Source organism: Phyllobates terribilis, unplaced genomic scaffold, assembly GCF_046119375.1.
Source record: "Phyllobates terribilis strain yellow unplaced genomic scaffold, ASM4611937v1 Scaffold_11__3_contigs__length_659146591, whole genome shotgun sequence".
Lineage (NCBI taxonomy): Eukaryota > Metazoa > Chordata > Amphibia > Anura > Dendrobatidae > Phyllobates > Phyllobates terribilis.
Genome location: NW_027362771.1, coordinates 29,799,147 through 29,816,098, shown reverse-complemented (window position 1 = coordinate 29,816,098; position 16,952 = coordinate 29,799,147). Strand labels below are relative to the sequence as shown.

The window sequence follows — 16,952 nt, the reverse complement described above, 5'->3', positions numbered from 1 at the left end:
ATTCTTCACAAAATAGAATGCATTAGCCACAGGATTCCCCTTAATCTGTCACCAGGTTTATTTCTACCACATATGAGAGCAGTATGATGTAGGGGCATAGACTGTGTTTCCAGCAATGTCACTTACTGGGCTGCTTGCTGTAGTTTTGATTAAGTCACTGTTTTATTTTCTACCAGTTCTCTGAATGCTGAGATCTGTATAACCCTGCCCACACCATTGATTGGCAGCTGTCTGTGTACACTGTGCATAGGCAGAAAGCTGTCAGTGGTGTGGGTGGAGTCATACAGAGCCCATGAATATGGAGATCTACATGGCAGCAGGTTTACTTATCCTCTACTGAACAGGTACTCTCCCTCCCCCGGGTCTAAATTCTGGCTCCCTGCCGCTGTTTGGATTTAGGTGCTTTGTCTGCAGCGGTGACGTCATGTTCACAGGGAACATAATTATTGTGGCCAGTCCCCGAGCTAAACCGCTGTTCCAAGGTAAATGGCACGTGCCTGATCTTAATTAGCCACAGCAATAATGCATGCTGTCAGCACGTCACCGCTGCAGCCAAACCACCAACACCCTAGCGGCAGCGTAATTTCCTTAATGGGGAAAACCCCTTACTGCATGGGAATTTAGACTGGTATATAAAACAAGCTGACATAGGTGTGATGGTCGGTGCCTACCTGCTGTGGGTCCTGTATTTCACTAGACATGGCTTTGTCATGGTGTCAAATCCAGTAACATAATGTCACAGAGTGCTGTTATAAGACCATAGGCCATTGGCTTCTTGTTTATCAGAGTATTCAGCAGGAGAGAAAATAATATATAGATACCATTAAAATGTGACCTTTAATGATACGTATAAAAAGATGGTATCTCAGAATCAATGACACACAAATACATCTAAAGTGCAAGTGCTTCAAATATCAACCAGTGCTCTAATAAAAAAATGGTTTGATCTCGCCACTTAAATGATTTGTTTCAGGAAGCAGGAGACTGGTGAGACAGGAGCCACCGGTACCTTCAATAGGCAAAAACCAGACCGGGCATGTGCACAATATCAACTCCCGTGTCGTGCCCCTTTATTGCTCCTGCCCTGACAAGGACTGACCCCAAGTATAAGCTACTGTAAAGTGACCCACGACGGCAAGAAAGTATATCCTACATGTGAGTTTGATCCCTGCACGTTTCATTTCCCCGTGTGGATGACTCATCAGGGGATATAAATAATCATGGGCTCTGGTCCCCGCAGTGTCAGGCTATCAGAGATGAGGTCTGACTAGTGTGGTCACTGCTAGTTAAGAATGGTCATATCTAGTGTGCATACAATCCATCATTTTAAACATTCTCCGCTCAGTTACCGGCGTCAGGTAACTTCCGGTCCTTAATTAGATCGCACAAACGAGGAGGGTGTTCCTGTTCACGTCTGCCGTACATTTCTACCATGATGCGGCCAATGGACCGCATGATGACGTGGCTTCCGGTCACATCACGGCCCACATCATTACTGGCAGTGTCATTTCCTACCGCCCAATGCAGGCCGCATCATTACTGACAATACCACGCAGGCACGGCCTATATGGCTGCGTCGTATCAGTGTGTAGCTTTAAAGTCACGTGGTGTGGCTGCATCACATCTTGTCGCGTCCAAAGGCAGCAGGATCTCTAACTCAAGCAGCCAACCTATTGCGTGGCATCACCCATGACGCAAGGATTGTGCCCCAGCCACAATGATAATTTCCATTCAACATATCATACCATGAATGGATCATAATTTAAACACATATTCCCATAGCGGCCACAATAAGGAACATATGGCTGTTAAGAGAGGCAGCTTGTAGTTATACGGGATTAAATAATGGTTTGGGTCCAATAAGCCCAAAATTCAAAATGTGAAATGAGAACACTCTGTATGGCATGCTATGACAAGCAAGAAAAGGTAAGGGGATTGATATAAAATGCCAGGCCATACATCAAAGGTAAGTCTATAAAAGGGTTTACTGTAGAAAAGCCAAAATTGGTTTGGCCGAAACCACAACAATCCAAAAAACTTGGATTGTCCTAACCAGAGTCATCTCTGTTTTAAGACAGATCCCATAAATCAGCAACATAAATAGAACAATACCAATGGAGAAGGAGGAGACCGAACGAGGGGGACTACAAAGGGGAGGGGGGCATATAATTTAAAGGAAGCAACAGAAATGAAGTTGCTCATTAAGGTCGTTTGGTTGGCATGTGTCCAAACGGAAAATCCAGCATAACTCCCTTTGTAAGATGATTTTGTCTAAATGGCCTCGCCTAGCTGGTAATTTCACTTTTTCAATACCCATAAATTTGATGGTTTTCAGGTTCCCATTACAGGTGCATCTCACTAAATTCGAATATCATCAAATAGTTAATTTATTTTAGTTCTTAAATACGAAAAGTGAAACTCATATAGAGTCATTACAAACAAAGTGATCTATTTCAAGTGTTTATTTCTGCTAATGTTGTGTTTTCATTGCTGTAAGCCATAATCATCAAGTCATTATCTCAGTAAATTAGAATAATTAACAAAACACCAGCAAAGGCTTTTTAAACGTTTAAAAAGGTCCCTTAGTCTGTTTCAGTAGGCTCCACAATCATGGGGAAGACTGCTGACTTGACAGATGTCCAGAAGGCAGTCATTGACACTCCACAAGGTCCCAGATTTCCCATTTTCATTTGGAAATGAAGGTCCCAGAGTCTGGAGGAAGAGTGGAGAGGCACATAATCTAAGCTGCTTAAGGTCTAGTGTGAAGTTTCCACAATCAGTGATGGTTTGGGGAGCCATGTCATCTGCTGGTGTAGGTCCACTGTGTTTTATCAAGACCAAAGTCAGCGCAGCCGTCTACCAGGAAATTTTAGAGCACTTCGTGCTTCCCTCTGCCGACAAGCTTTTTGGAGATGGAAATTTCATTCTCCAGCAGGATTTGGCACCTGTCCACACTGCCAAAAGTACCAATACCTGGTTTAAAAACAACAGTATCACTGCGCTTGATTGGCCAGCAAACTCGCCTGACCTTAACCCCGTAGAGAATCTATGGGGTATTGTCAAGAGGAAGATGAGAGACACCAGACCCAACAATGCAGACGAGCTGAAGGCTGCTATCAAAGCAACCTGGGCTTCCATAACACCTCAGCAGTGCCACAGGCTGATCGTCTCCATGCCACGCCGCATTGATGCAGTAATTGATGCTAAAGGAGCCCCGACCAAGTATTGAGTGCATTTACTGAACATACATTTCAGTAGGACAACATTTTGGATTTTAAAAACATTTTTCAAGTATTCTAATTTACTGAGATAATGACTTGTGTTTTCATTGGGTGTAAGCCATAATCAGCATTAAAGGGGTTGTCCGGTACTTTGAAAAAAATGCCAGTGTATTTTAATGATAAATACAACCTTCTTTCTAATTACTTTGCGCTACTGATACTGCCACAGATAGCGCCGCTCACAGGCAGCACGCGACCGCACGCTGACGTCACGACAAGTGAGGCGTGACTCAGCGCTGGGGTCCCCGCGGTGGCTGCTGGGTTGTGGGAGGGGTTATTCCACTGCGTCACACCCAGTATTCACAGCGCGCTTTCCCAGTGAATGAGGACAGGGAGAGCATGCAGTGGATGCCGGGTGTGATTCAGGGGAATAACCCCACCCACAACCCAGCAGCCACTGGTGGAATGCAGAAGAGGGACCCGGGGGTCACGTGCTGCCTGTGAGCGGCGCTCTCAGCAGCGAAAGGTAATTAGAAGGTTGTATTTATCATTAAAATACACTGGCATTTTTTTTTAAAAGTACCGGGCAACCCCTTTAACAGAAATAAATAGTTGAAAATAGATCACTCCGTTTGCAATTACTATATAATAGGAGTTTGTTTTTTTTATTGAAGAACTGAAATAAATTAACTTTTTGATAATCTAATTTAGTGAGATGCCCCTGTATGAAGTTCATTGACATGCTTTGCTAATGGAGTCTACCGCTTGTTCCGAATGACTCCTATGTGTTCTCCCACTCTCCTCCTAAACTCCCTGATGGTTTTACCAACATAGCTCTTTCCGCAACAGCAGGTGGCCTTATACAGTTAGGTCCATGTATATTTGGACAGAGACAACATTTTTCTAATTTTGGTTCTAGACATTACCACAATGAATTTTAAACAAAACAATTCAGATGCAGTTGAAGTTCAGAGCATCAAAAAGGAGGAAACACAGCGTCTGGTGATGTCCATGAGTTCAAGACTTCAGGCAGTCATTGCCAACAAAGGGTTTTCAACCAAGTACTAGAAATGAACATTTTATTTACAATTATTTCATCTGTCCAATTACTTTTGGTCCCTTTAAAAACAGGGTGGCACATGTTAAGGAGCTGAAAATCCTAAACCCTTCATCCAATTTTAATGTGGATACCCTCAAATGAAAGCTGAAAGTCTGAACTTCAACTGCATCTGAATTGTTTTGTTTAAAATTCATTGTGGTAATGTCTAGAACCAAAATTAGAAAAATGTCTCTGTCCAAATATATATGGACCTAACTGTAGATAACTCCTTGAGTTTTGCCGTTGAACGTTTTCACCAATGATATCGTTGCAGAGCTCTTTGGCCACCAAAACATATTCACATGACACACAATTCCCACATCTAAAAGACCCCTATGGTTTAGCTAGTAACCAATTTTCATTGGTCAATGGGGCAGAGAAGTGGCTGTGTACCACCCCATCACCCACCAATCTACTCTTATGGTAAGTAATCTGAGGAAATGTGCCAATACTATCCTTAATGTCATCATCCATTCTCAATATACTCCAATGTCTCATGAGAATCTCCTCTAAGGCCGACGCCCCGTTGTCAAAGGTGGAGATAAGATGAACAGGGTTGTGATTCCCCTGCTCTCCCTATCCTGTGCTAAAACATAATGAAAAGCCTCCCTCAACACCCAGTCAGGGTATCTTCTGTCAAGAAATCTAAGCCGTAAATCAACCGGCTTATTTTTGAAGTCCTTCATCCCTGAGAAGTTTCATCTTAATCTGAGATATTGGGTGGATATGGATGGTGGCTATCCCATCTCAATATTGAGCTCATCGAGGAGGGATTATGATATACAGTAGTGTGCAAAGAATCTCCAGATCAAAATATCAAGGAAAGATATTGGGGTGGGATTGATTTCAAAGGTGTACCACAATCCGATGTTATTACGATTCAAACATTCAATGTAAGATCGGAAGGAATCCTCAGTACCCCTTAAGAGAATGAAGGCATCATCTATGAATCTCACCCATAAATCAATCAATCTGGTATAGTCCTTAAGATCCTCAGTAAAGATAATGGTATCCTCCCACCAGCCCAGAAACAGGTTAGCATTAGTGTTGAGCGAGCATGCTTGACACTGCTCGGTACTCGCCCGAGCATTTCACTACTCGGGATGCTCGGCGAGCACCGAGCATTTCTGGGTTACTCGGGCGGGAGCTCGGGTCTCCGCCCTGCACGTTTGGCGCTTTTTACAGAGCCAATGAACATGCAGGGATTGCCAGCCAGTCACTGGAATGCCGCAGCCATGTTGTTTGTGGGCATTACAGTGTCACCTCGAGTATTTAAAACCGGGCGCCGCCATCTTGGACACAGTCGCTCCGGATCAGACAGTGTAGGGTCAGCGCTTCTGAGTTAGGGAGAGATTTATACTCCGAAACAGTTAGTGTAGAGTCTCTAAAGCCTGCCAAATCAAACAAACAGTCCTTCTCAGGACAAATATCCATCCCAGACATCAGGCAGGCAGGCTGTATAGGAGACGCAGTGGTTATACCAGCAAACGCTGCATTACAGTCCTGTGTGCTCCTGTTGGTCAAATTGCTAGACTTATCCCCCGGTCTCAGGGGCCAGGAAAAATTCTTTTTTTTTCCATCTAAATCCTGTATTTTTTTTTTTCCCCCTCAGTCAGACTGTCCAAATACGCGTCTTATTAACCTTTTGGTAACCCCCCCCCTCCCCCCAAAAAAAATTTGAGTGTGTCTGTGACTGTTCAGACACCAATATATCTGTTTAAAAGAGTCTGGTGTAGGCCAGAAAAAGATCCTAGTTACTTACCGGTAACGGGATTTTACAGAGCCCATGACAGCACCACCTGAGAGAGGGTATCCGCCCACCAAGGACAGGAACCTACTGAATAAAAAGGCGGTACCTCTCCTCTGCATCAGTTTTGTTTCAGAGCATGAGAGGGCCTCCGAAGACAGGTTAATACATAACCACCACCTCAACATATGTACTAAACACCTTAAAAAAGTGCACACCACAGTGATAAAGGGGAGGGAATTAATAGGGTGCTGTCATGGGCTCTGTAAAATCCCGTTACCGGTAAGTAACTAGGATCTTTTCCCCTTCTCCCATGACAGCACCACCTGAGAGATTTATAGAGATCAAATACCAGAGGGAGGGATCACCGCTTGCAACACCCTTCTACCAAAGGACAGATCAGTAGAAGAGGAAAGGTCAAGACGGTAATGTTTGTAAAATGTAGCGGGGGATGACCAAGTTGCCGCCTTACATATAATGTCGATGGGCACATCCGCCTTCTCAGCCCAGGAAGCAGCTACCGCTCTGGTGGAATGGGCCTTCAGGTTCTCAGGAACCGGCAGATTGCTAGAAGAGTAGGCTAAGGTAATAGTATCCCTGACCCATCTAGCTATGGTCCCTCTTGTAACCTTAAGTCCTTTCCTAGCCCCCTGAAAGGATATAAATAAAGCATCACTCTTTCTCCAGGCTTTTGTCACTTCCAAATACTGGACTAACACCCTCTTAACATCTAAGGTGTGAAGCTTATGTTCCTCAGAATCCCTAGGATTAGGATAGAAGGAAGGGAGAGTGATTACTTGCGTCCTATGGAACTTGGAGGCTACCTTTGGAAGATAGGCCGGGTCTGGTCTTAAGATTACTCTATCCATACATACTTGAGTGAATGGATGGTTAACGGATAGTGCGTGTAAGTCACTGACTCTACGAGCTGATGTCAGGGCCACCAATAGAGCAGTCTTTAAAGTTAAGATTTTTTCTGAAACCTTCTCTAAGGGCTCGAAGGGAGGTTTGGTTAATGCTTCCAGAACTAAATTAAGGTCCCAAGGAGGCATTCTTGGAACAGGAATAGGTCTGGATCTATGACAGGCTTTAATAAATCTAATGATCCATCTATTTGCTGCCAAGTCATAATTATACAGTGCCCCCAGAGCCGATACCTGTACCTTAAGAGTACTGGTGGCTAGTCCCATGTTTAACCCCTTCTGGAGGAATTCTAGTATGGCCTCAATAGGAATCCTCCCCTTGGCAGACTGACCCGAGGTAGACAAGAACTTAGCCCAGGTTCTACCATAGATTCTAGTTGTTACCGGCTTTCTACTTGCTAGAAGGGTAGTAACAAGATCCGGAGAAAACCCCCTTTGCGTCAATAGCGACCTCTCAAAATCCAAGCCGTCAAATGCAGGCCCGCTCTTTGGGGATGACAGACTGGGCCCTGCCTGAGGAGATCCGGGATGTCCGGAAGAACCCATGGATCTGCTTGGGACATTCTCTTCATCCAAGTGAACCATGGTCTCTTGGGCCAGAACGGGGCGATCAATATAACCCTCGCCCGTTCCTCTCGGATCTTCCTCAGGATAGTAGGGATCAGTACTAAAGGGGGAAAGGCATAAGCTAGAGTGAAATCCCACTGAATCTGCAGCGCGTCCACCGCAAACGCCCCCTCTTTTGGATTCAGGGAGCAAAAGGTTTCGGTCTTCCGATTGTGTCTGTTTGCAAACAGATCTATCTGGGGCTGTCCCCACCGATCCACAATCTGCTGAAAAACGGCTGGATTCAACTCCCACTCTCCTTGTTTCAAGATGTGACGACTCAAGAAATCGGCCTTTATGTTCTCTTCCCCTTTTATATGCAGTGCCGAGAGCGTAACCAGCCGACTCTCGGCAAACCTGAAGATCTGATCCGCTATTAACATCAGAGGGAGAGACCTGGTACCCCCCTGATGATTGATGTAGGCGACTGTTGATCTGTTGTCTGACATTATCCTGACGTGAGGACCCTGAAGAACAGAACTGAATTCTTTTAGCGCGTTTCTGGCTGCCAACAGCTCTTTCATGTTGGAAGAGAGACTTGTCTCGCTGTCCGACCAGAGGCCTTGTACAGAACGATCCATTAGGTGAGCTCCCCAACCTTCCGCACTTGCGTCTGTTGTAATTGTATCCGACACCTGGAAGGTCCAAGGAACCCCCAAAGATAGGTTGACCGGAGATGTCCACCAGTCCAGGGAGTTGATCACAACATCTGGAAGAGATATTTTCCCATTCAGGCGACCTTTGAGCCGCCTGTCCGCTGCCAGAATCTCCTGTTGAAGACATCTGGAATGCTGCTGGGCCCACTGAACCGCCGGGATGCAAGACGTCATTGTACCCAACAGAGACATTGCACTCCTCAGGGTCATGGTCGGATTGCTGACAACCTGAGATGTTAGGGATCTGATCTTCAGCTTCTTTTCCTCTGGCAGAAGACAGGTTTGGTTTTCTGAGTCCAGAATGAGACCCAGGAAAGACTGAACCCTCTTTGGTTCCAGCCTTGACTTCTCCAGATTTAACAGCCAACCTAGGCGTCTTAGACTGGCCATGACGTCCGCCAGGGCTAGAGCACAGAGTTGACTTGATCTGCCCACTACTAAGAAGTCGTCCAGATAAGGGATGACCAAAATATCTCTTTCCCTCAAGTGCGCTGTGACCTCCAGAATGATTTTTGTGAAGACTCTCGGCGCCATGGAAATGCCAAAGGGAAGAGCTGCGAACTGAAAATGCCTTACGTGCCTGCCGAATTGTACAGCTACTCTTAGAAACTGTTGATGATCTGGCAAAATCGGGACGTGGTAGTAGGCTTCCTTCAGATCGAGGACGCACATAAAACAGTCCGAAAATAACATCTTTATGGACGATTTTATTGTTTCCATCTTGAACGGCCTGTAGATTAAATGGTCGTTCAGTCTCTTTAAGTTCGCAATGGTCCTGAAGGAGCCGTCCGGCTTCTTTATTAGGAAGAGAGTCGAATAGAATCCTCTTCCTTGCTCGGGTGCAGGTGTTTCCACCAGAACTCCTTTCATGAGCAGAGAGAGAACTTCCTGCTGTAAGGCTATCTGTTCCGCTAAACCTCTGGGGGCTGATATTTTGACAGTGTTCTTGGGCCTGCTTTTGAACTCTAATGTGAGCCCCCTCCTGATTATCCCTAAGATCCAAGAATTGGATGAAATTTCCTTCCAGGCAGGCAGGAAGTGGGACAATCTTCCTCCCACCTGGGGGGAACTGTCACTTAGGGGCTTTCTTATTCTCGGAGGAGGGACCCCCAAACATGAAGCCTCTGTTATACGGCTTTCGGTCTTTCCAGCTACCTTGGTCTCTGGGAGCTTTACTGCGGCTGTATTTTCTCTTCCGAAAGGAACTGTTAAATCGGGAACCAGACACCGTGGGAAATCCATGTTTTTTGTCTGCGGCTTTATCTAGGATGTCATCTAGACCTTTGCCGAACAAGAAGTCCCCCTCACAAGGGATTGAGCACAGTTTAGACTTTGACTGCACATCCCCTGGCCAGCTCTTGAGCCATAGCGCCCTACGGGCTGCATTAGAGAGGTTTGCAGACCGGGCAGCCAGCCTAACTGAATCTGCCGATGCATCTGCCAGGAATGCAGCCGCTCCCTGCACAAGAGGAAGGTCTGATAGAATTTTCTCCCTGGACACATTCCCCCTGATCTGGTCTTCCAATTGTTGAAGCCAGATCAGCATAGATCTAGCAGTGCAGGTCGCTGCTACTGCCGGTTTAAGGGCCCCTGCTGACGACTCCCAGGTTTGCTTAAGGAAGGACTCCGCTTTTTTATCCAGCGGGTCTTTTAAGGCTCCTAAATCCTCAAAGGGCAAAGTGGATTTTTTTGAAGATTTTGAAATGGCCACGTCAATCTTTGGGGTTTTGTCCCATTTAGCCGCATCCTCATCCTCATCCTCAAAGGGGTACCTCCGCTTGGAGGATGACGGCAGCTGACCCTTCCTCTCCGGTTTCTTCCATTCCCTTTCTATCAGAGATTTAATCCTGTCATTGACCGGGAATGAGCGTCTCCTCCTTTGGTCTAAGCCCCCGAACATAACATCCTGGACTGTTCTGGGCACTTTGGTATCGGTAATACCCATAGTCCCTCTGACGGCTTTAACTAGTCTCTCAGTATTATCAACCGAAAAACAAGGTCTGCCCCCCCCATCATCATCCGAAGACTCCGATGACGACGAGGAGTGATTAGAGGAGGAAGGCAGTTCTCTCGTAAAACGGGACTCCACTGATTCCTCTGATTCTGAAGAAATTAGTTTTCGCTTCTTCTTTTTGAGTGAGGTTAAGCCTCTTAAAGACTCTCTGACCTCTGTCTGGATTAGATCCTTTAATTCTAAAGAAAACCTGGGGGACTCCTCTGCAATGGTTCTCTGAATACAGTCCGAGCATAGGTTTTTGGCATAGGAGGTGGGAAGACCGATTTTGCATAAAGCACACTCCCTGTTTTTACTTTTAGCACTACACTTCTTCGCCTCCTGCCCCAAGAAATAAAAGGAGAAGAAGGAGGAAAAGAGAGAGAGAGAGAAGAGCACATTATTCAAGGTGAGACTTTTTGAAGATCACTCACCACACTGCCGTTCAGACTAGGGTACCGGAGGCGGTGGTTGCCGTTCACATGAGGGCTCCCATCTGGCGGAGGTGGACTGACGAAGTCTTTTCTGACCAGTCTTGCCGGAACTCGTGCGCCCCTCACTGCTGTGACTTTGTCGATGGGAAGATTCTCGTTCCATTTGTTTGAGCTGCTTGCGCTGCTTTGATGGCTGTGGCTGCTGCTGTACTTCCTGTGGCGGTGACAGCTGCTGCCCAGGTGACTGCGGTTCCTCATCCATCATGGCGGGGATGCAGACACCGCCATCCTGATTGCTCCCCATCCTTAAAAGCAGTAGGGCTCCACCTCCTTTAGGCTCCTCCCCTTCCGGCAGCGTGCTCATCTCTCTTTTTCTTCTTTTTTTTTTTTTTTTTTTTTTAAATTTTAGCCAGCTGGCGCGCTACCCGCAGATCCACTTGCCTCTGCGCGTGCGCGGCCCAGCGGCACCCGGCGCGCTTGCAGCGGGATGACAGCTTCCCACCCGCGCATGCGCAGACCCGGCTTCCGGCGCACTCCGTGATAGGGCGCGTCAGCACCCCGCGCGTGCGCAGCCCGGACTTCCGGCGCGCTCCGTCACAGGGTGCGACGCGACCCCCACGTGCGCAGCCCGGAAGACCTGCCGGCCGGCGCGCTCAGTTCATCTTTGCGAGGCGCAGACCCGGCCGCAGGCCCCGGCGCACGCGGGGAGGAATCCAAAAAAAAACAGCACCTCCTCCCCACACGCAGACCCGGGCAGCAGCCAGACGGGCTGGGAACAGGGACCATCTGCTGCTTCCACGGCCTCCAGGCCGCACCGTCCATAATCCAGGTACGTGAGGTACCACCTGGTGAGGCTCCCATCAGGGACAGGAACCAAAACTGATGCGGAGGAGAGGTACCGCCTTTTTATTCAGTAGGTTCCTGTCCTTGGTGGGCGGATACCCTCTCTCAGGTGGTGCTGTCATGGGAGAAGGGGAAAATATAACTGTGGTTTTGCAGTTCCATGGGTCAAATCTCTGTATTATCCTGTTTTTGGCATTTTTTGCCGTAAAAAAAAAACTGTAATAGTGTCTCCCCGACTGGTCAGACACCAATATATCTGTTTAAAAGAGTCTGGTGTACGCCACATAACTAAAACTGTGGTTTTGCAGTTCCACGTTTCAAATCTCTGTATTATCTATATTTTTGGTATTTTTTCCATAAAGAAAAACAGTAATAGTGTCTCCCTGATTGTTCAGACACAAATATATCTGTTTGAAAGATTCTGGTGTAGGCCAGAGAAATAGAACTGTGGTTTTCCTCTTCCACGGTTCTAATCTCCTTTTTATTACCCTTTTTCCATCGATATTGCGAGTGTAAGCTATTTTACTTAATTTACAATGGGCAAGGCGCGTGGCAAGGGACGTGGAACTGGACGTTCTGGTGATGGTGTGTGTAAAGGACGGGGCCGTGGCCAAGGTGAAAATGTGTCACAACCAACAGCCACATCTTCTCGCTCCCACTTCTTGACCGAATTACTAGGGAAGCACACTACAACACCAGTATTGCGAACTGATCAGTGTGAACAGGTTATTAATTGGATAGCAGATAATACTTCCAGTTACCTGGGCACCACCACCTCCAGTCTGTCTTCCACACGGTCAAGTTTTAGTAGCCGTGAGTCTCGACCCCATACTCCTCCTCACACTGATGCTCCTTTATCCCACCATGCCGAGTGTCGTCAGACAGCAACTGGTCCCACACTTGGACACTCTGAAGAGCTGTTCACTGGTCCATTTCCAGAATTGTGCCCCTCGCCTGCTCCGCTTGAAGTGGTGGAAGAGGAGATCCCATATAGCGATGTCCAAATATTTGAACAGCCACAGGAAATCGACGCTGGCAATTTGTCACAAGGGGTGGACGATGACGAGACACAATTGCCACGAAGTGAGGAGGAGGATCGTGGTGCGCAAGTGGAAGATGAGGAGGTGGTGGATGATCTAGTAACTGACCCAACGTGGCAGGAGGACATGCAGAGCGAGGCCAGCAGCACACAGGGGGAGGGAGGCAGAGTACCCCGACAGGAATAAGCAGTGTGGTGGCCACACACAGAAGGCGGGCAACAGTTCCCCGTAACACCAACACGTGGGATGTTGCCAGTACAACCTGTAGGTCTTCCAGAGTCTGGAATTTTTTTAAAGACTCTGCTGATAAACCCAAAAAGGCCATTTGTACCTCTTGCCATGCCAGCATCAGCAGGGGTGACAAAACTACCAGCCTCACCACCACCAGCATGATCAGGCCCATGGCAGCAAAGCACCCAACTTTGTGGGGCAAACCCCAGGGTCCACGACCAGTGTCAGCGGGTGTCACCACTGCTTCTTCCGCTGTTGTGCGTGTAACAGAACTCCCTGTTGTGCGTGCAAGGCAATCCCCTGTCCATACTGCATGCAAAGATGCCCCCTCCTCTCAGTCTTCACTTGTTATGGCAGTTTCTCAAGAAACAGCATCAATGTCCACGTCCCACCGCAGCGTTCAATTGTCCATATCCCAGAGCTTTGAACGAAAGGGCAAATTCGCAGCCAACGCCCCACAGGCTACAGTCCTAAATTCACACATTTCACAACTGCTTGCGTTGGAAATGCTGCCTTTTAGGCTGGTGGAGATGGAATCCTTCCACAACCTTATGGCGGTGGCCGTCCCTCGGTACTCGGTCCCCAACCGACACTATTTTGCCCGGTGTGCCATCCCCGCACTACACAAGCAGGTGTCCCAAAACATCTGCCGTGCCCTCAACAACGCAGTTACTGGGAGAGTCCATTAACAATGGACACGTGGACAAGTGCTTGTGGCCAGGGACGGTACATCTCCCTGACGGCACACTGGGTAAACATAGTGGAAGCCGGGACCCAGTCGGACCTTGGGACGGAACACATCCTCCCCGCACCGAGGATTGCGGGCCCTATGTCAGTCAGAGTTGCCCCCACAGTGTACAGCTCCTGCGCATCATCCTCCTCCTCCTCATCATGTTCAGCCTCCATCTCAGATATCACCACATCAGTTACAAGCTGGAAGCACTGCTGTACTGCCTCAGCAAAGCGGCAACAGGCTGTGCTGAAACTCATAAGCTTAGGTGATAAACCTCACACTGCTTGTGAGTTGTGGACAGCTGTGAAAGAGCAGGCAGATCTGTGGCTGAGACCGCTGAACCTACATCCAGGCATGGTCGTGTGTGATAATGGCCGTAACCTGGTGGCGGCTCTGAGGCGAGATCACACACGTACCATGCCTGGCTCATGTGCTTAACCTCGTGGTTCAGCGGTTTCTTAAATCGTACCCAGAGTTGCCAGATCTGCTCATCAAAGTACGACGCCTGTCAGCTCATTTTCACAAGTCGGCTACAGCTTCCGCCGCCCTTGCTGTGTTGCAGCAGCGTTTGCAGCTTCCGGCACACCGACTGGTGTGTGATATCCCCACACGTTGGAACTATACCCTCCACATGTTGCAAAGGATTTGTGAGCAGAAGAGAGCAGTTGTGGAGTACCAGCTGCAACAAGGCCGTCGATATTCAGGTCAGACTCCACACACAAGACCTCAGGAGTGGACCTGGATGTCTGACATATGTACCATCCTGACAAACTTTGAGGAGTCCACGAAGATGGTGAGTGGCGATGACGCCATCATTAGCGTCAGCATCCCACTTGTCTGTCTTTTGCAACGTTCTCTGCAGAGAATTAAAGAGGAGGCATTGCAGCCAGAGTATGATGAGATGGATCAAGAAGCTGTAGCGGACGATTACACACAGCCCAGCCTCATCTCATTCCAATGTGCATTAGGGGACAAAGAGGGAGAGGAGGAGGAGGAGGAGGAGGAAGAACAGGAGCTGGTATCATGTGCTGTAGATGGTAGTACCTGTACAACTGTCATACCGTCAGTTCAGCGTAGGTGGCCTTAGGACAGGGGGGAGGAGGAGGAGGAGGAGGAGGAGGAGGAGAGCATGGTCAGTCGTCATCTTGGTGAGGACACGGAAGTCTTGCCCGTTACCAGCCTGGCACGCATTGCACGCATGGCTGACTTTATGTTACGCTGCCTTAACCGTGACCCTCGCGTTGTAAAAATGTTGGGCGACAGTCATTACTGGTTGGTGACTCTTTTAGACCCCCGCTACAAGGAGAACTTTCACTCTCTTATTCCTGAGGTGGAGAGGTCTACAAAAATGGGGCAGTACCAGAAGGCCCTTGCTGCAGAACTGTTAAAAAAATTCCCATCTGAACACGCTAGCGGCAGAGGTCACAGTTCTTTGCCCAACCAAGGCGTACATGCGAGAGAGATGCAACTCCAATCCAGCAGAGGCAGGGGAACACTGTCAACATTCTGGGACAGTTTTCTGAGACCAGCCCAGCTTACAGGCCCTGAGGCGCGGGGTACTCTCACAAGGAGTGGAAAGTTTCAAAAGATGGTGAGGGAGTACCTTGCCGACCGTACCTGCGTCCTCCGTGATTCCTCTGTGCCTTTTAATTATTGGGTATCCAAGCTGGACACTTGGAATGAACTCGCTCTGTACGCCTTGCAGGTCCTGGCCTGCCTTGCCCGCTAGCGCGTTATCGGAGCGTGTTTTTAGTGCCGCTGGGGGAATTATAACTGATAAGCGCACTCGCCTGTCAACTGACAATGCTGACAAGCTGACCCTTATCAAAATGAACAAGGGCTGGATTGGGCCAGACTTCTCATCACCACCAAATAACAGCAGAGTAACAGTCAAATCCACTGTGTTATTCCCATGCACCTCTTCACACCCACACATGGGTATACGCGTCCTCATTTTGGCTGTATTTTGCTCTTCTCCTTATCCTCAGCCTCCACCACCACTATACCATCAGGGTGACCTTGGTCCGTGTTGCCAGTATTGCAAGTTCACTCCTAAATTTTGGCAGCTTTTGCTTGGAAGGCATAGGCAAAGACTATGGGAGACCCACTCCCCAATAATGGGAATAATGTTTTTAAGATGCTGTACTGCATGGCTCTTCCAAGTCGCATTAAAACCGTCTTGTTAAGCTACTGCGACCTCCACCACTTTTCCCAGGGGCATTAAAACAGTCTTGCTAAGCTACTGCGACCTCCACCACATTTTCAAGGGGCATTGATATTGTCTTTTTATTCCACTGCGACCTCCCCGTTTCTTCCAAGGGACATTAAAACCGTCTTGTTAAGCTACTGCGACCTCCACGTCTCTTCCAAGGGGTATTAAAACAGTCTTGTTAAGCCATTCTGAACTCCACAGCTCTTCCAAGGGGCATTGAAATGTTGTTTTTAATTAACTCTAAATCTCCATGACTCTTCCAACAGGCATTGCATTGCATTTCCTCCTAATTTTAGTTAGCTTTTGCTTTTCAATGCATAGGCGAACACGAAGGGAGACCCACTCCCCAAAATGGGTAGAAGGTTTTTAGTATGCTGTAATCCACGTCTGTTTCAAGGGCCACTGCAGTTCCTCAATTTTTGGAAAGCCTTCCATTCACTGCTTAGGCCAACAGTGCACAGGAGACCTAGTTGCTATAAATGGAAAAAATGGTTTAGTTAAGGCCCTCTGACCTCCATGTCACTTCCAAGGGGCATTGGAGTGCCTCGAAATTTTTGGTAGGCATTGCACTCACTGTATGCCCTATAACTGTGTAGCCAAACCGCTCCTTTTGATACAGAAACATATCCTACAAGACATGTGTGGTTGACTGGCCTGATATTGACGTGAATGGTCCCTGTTCCTCCTGCTCTTTCTCCTTTGCCACCACCTCATCCATCATTCATCACCTGAAGCTTTGTTTTAACGGGAGTCATAGAACTGGGATAGTTGCAGGAAAACATCCAGCAATCCTCGGAGGAGGTAGGATATGCGCCAAAACGCTGACCACCTCAGGCCTAGCTGCTACTACATGCATGCGCTTGCATTCCAAGAATCAGAAAGCTAAGTAGATGGATGGCCTCATGATCACGAATAATTTACTCGTTGTGTAGGAGGCCGACCACTGCTGCTGTCTACCTTTTGAACTTTGTGTTGAAGCCTGATAGAGGATTGCTTGTCCTGGGTCAATGTCTGGAGGACGTGTTGCATCCCAGTGTCCAACTGTGTCCCGGCTTCCACAATATTAACCCAGTGTGAAGGCATGAGATGGACCATCCTTGGCCACATTAACTTGTCCACGTGTATGTGGTTAGGCTGTCCTTCAAATAGGGGCGGCTGGGGACCGTGTGTGGACACCCGGCCGCGGGGCGGCTGGGGACCGAGTATGGACACCC

The 16,952-nt window shown here is 47.9% G+C and overlaps 1 protein-coding gene across 1 annotated transcript in view; it reads right to left on the bottom strand.

Moving 5' to 3' along the window:
- Positions 1-16,952, bottom strand: part of ARL10 (ARF like GTPase 10) — a 55,713-nt gene that overhangs the window by 684 nt on the left and 38,077 nt on the right. The window lies entirely within an intron of this gene.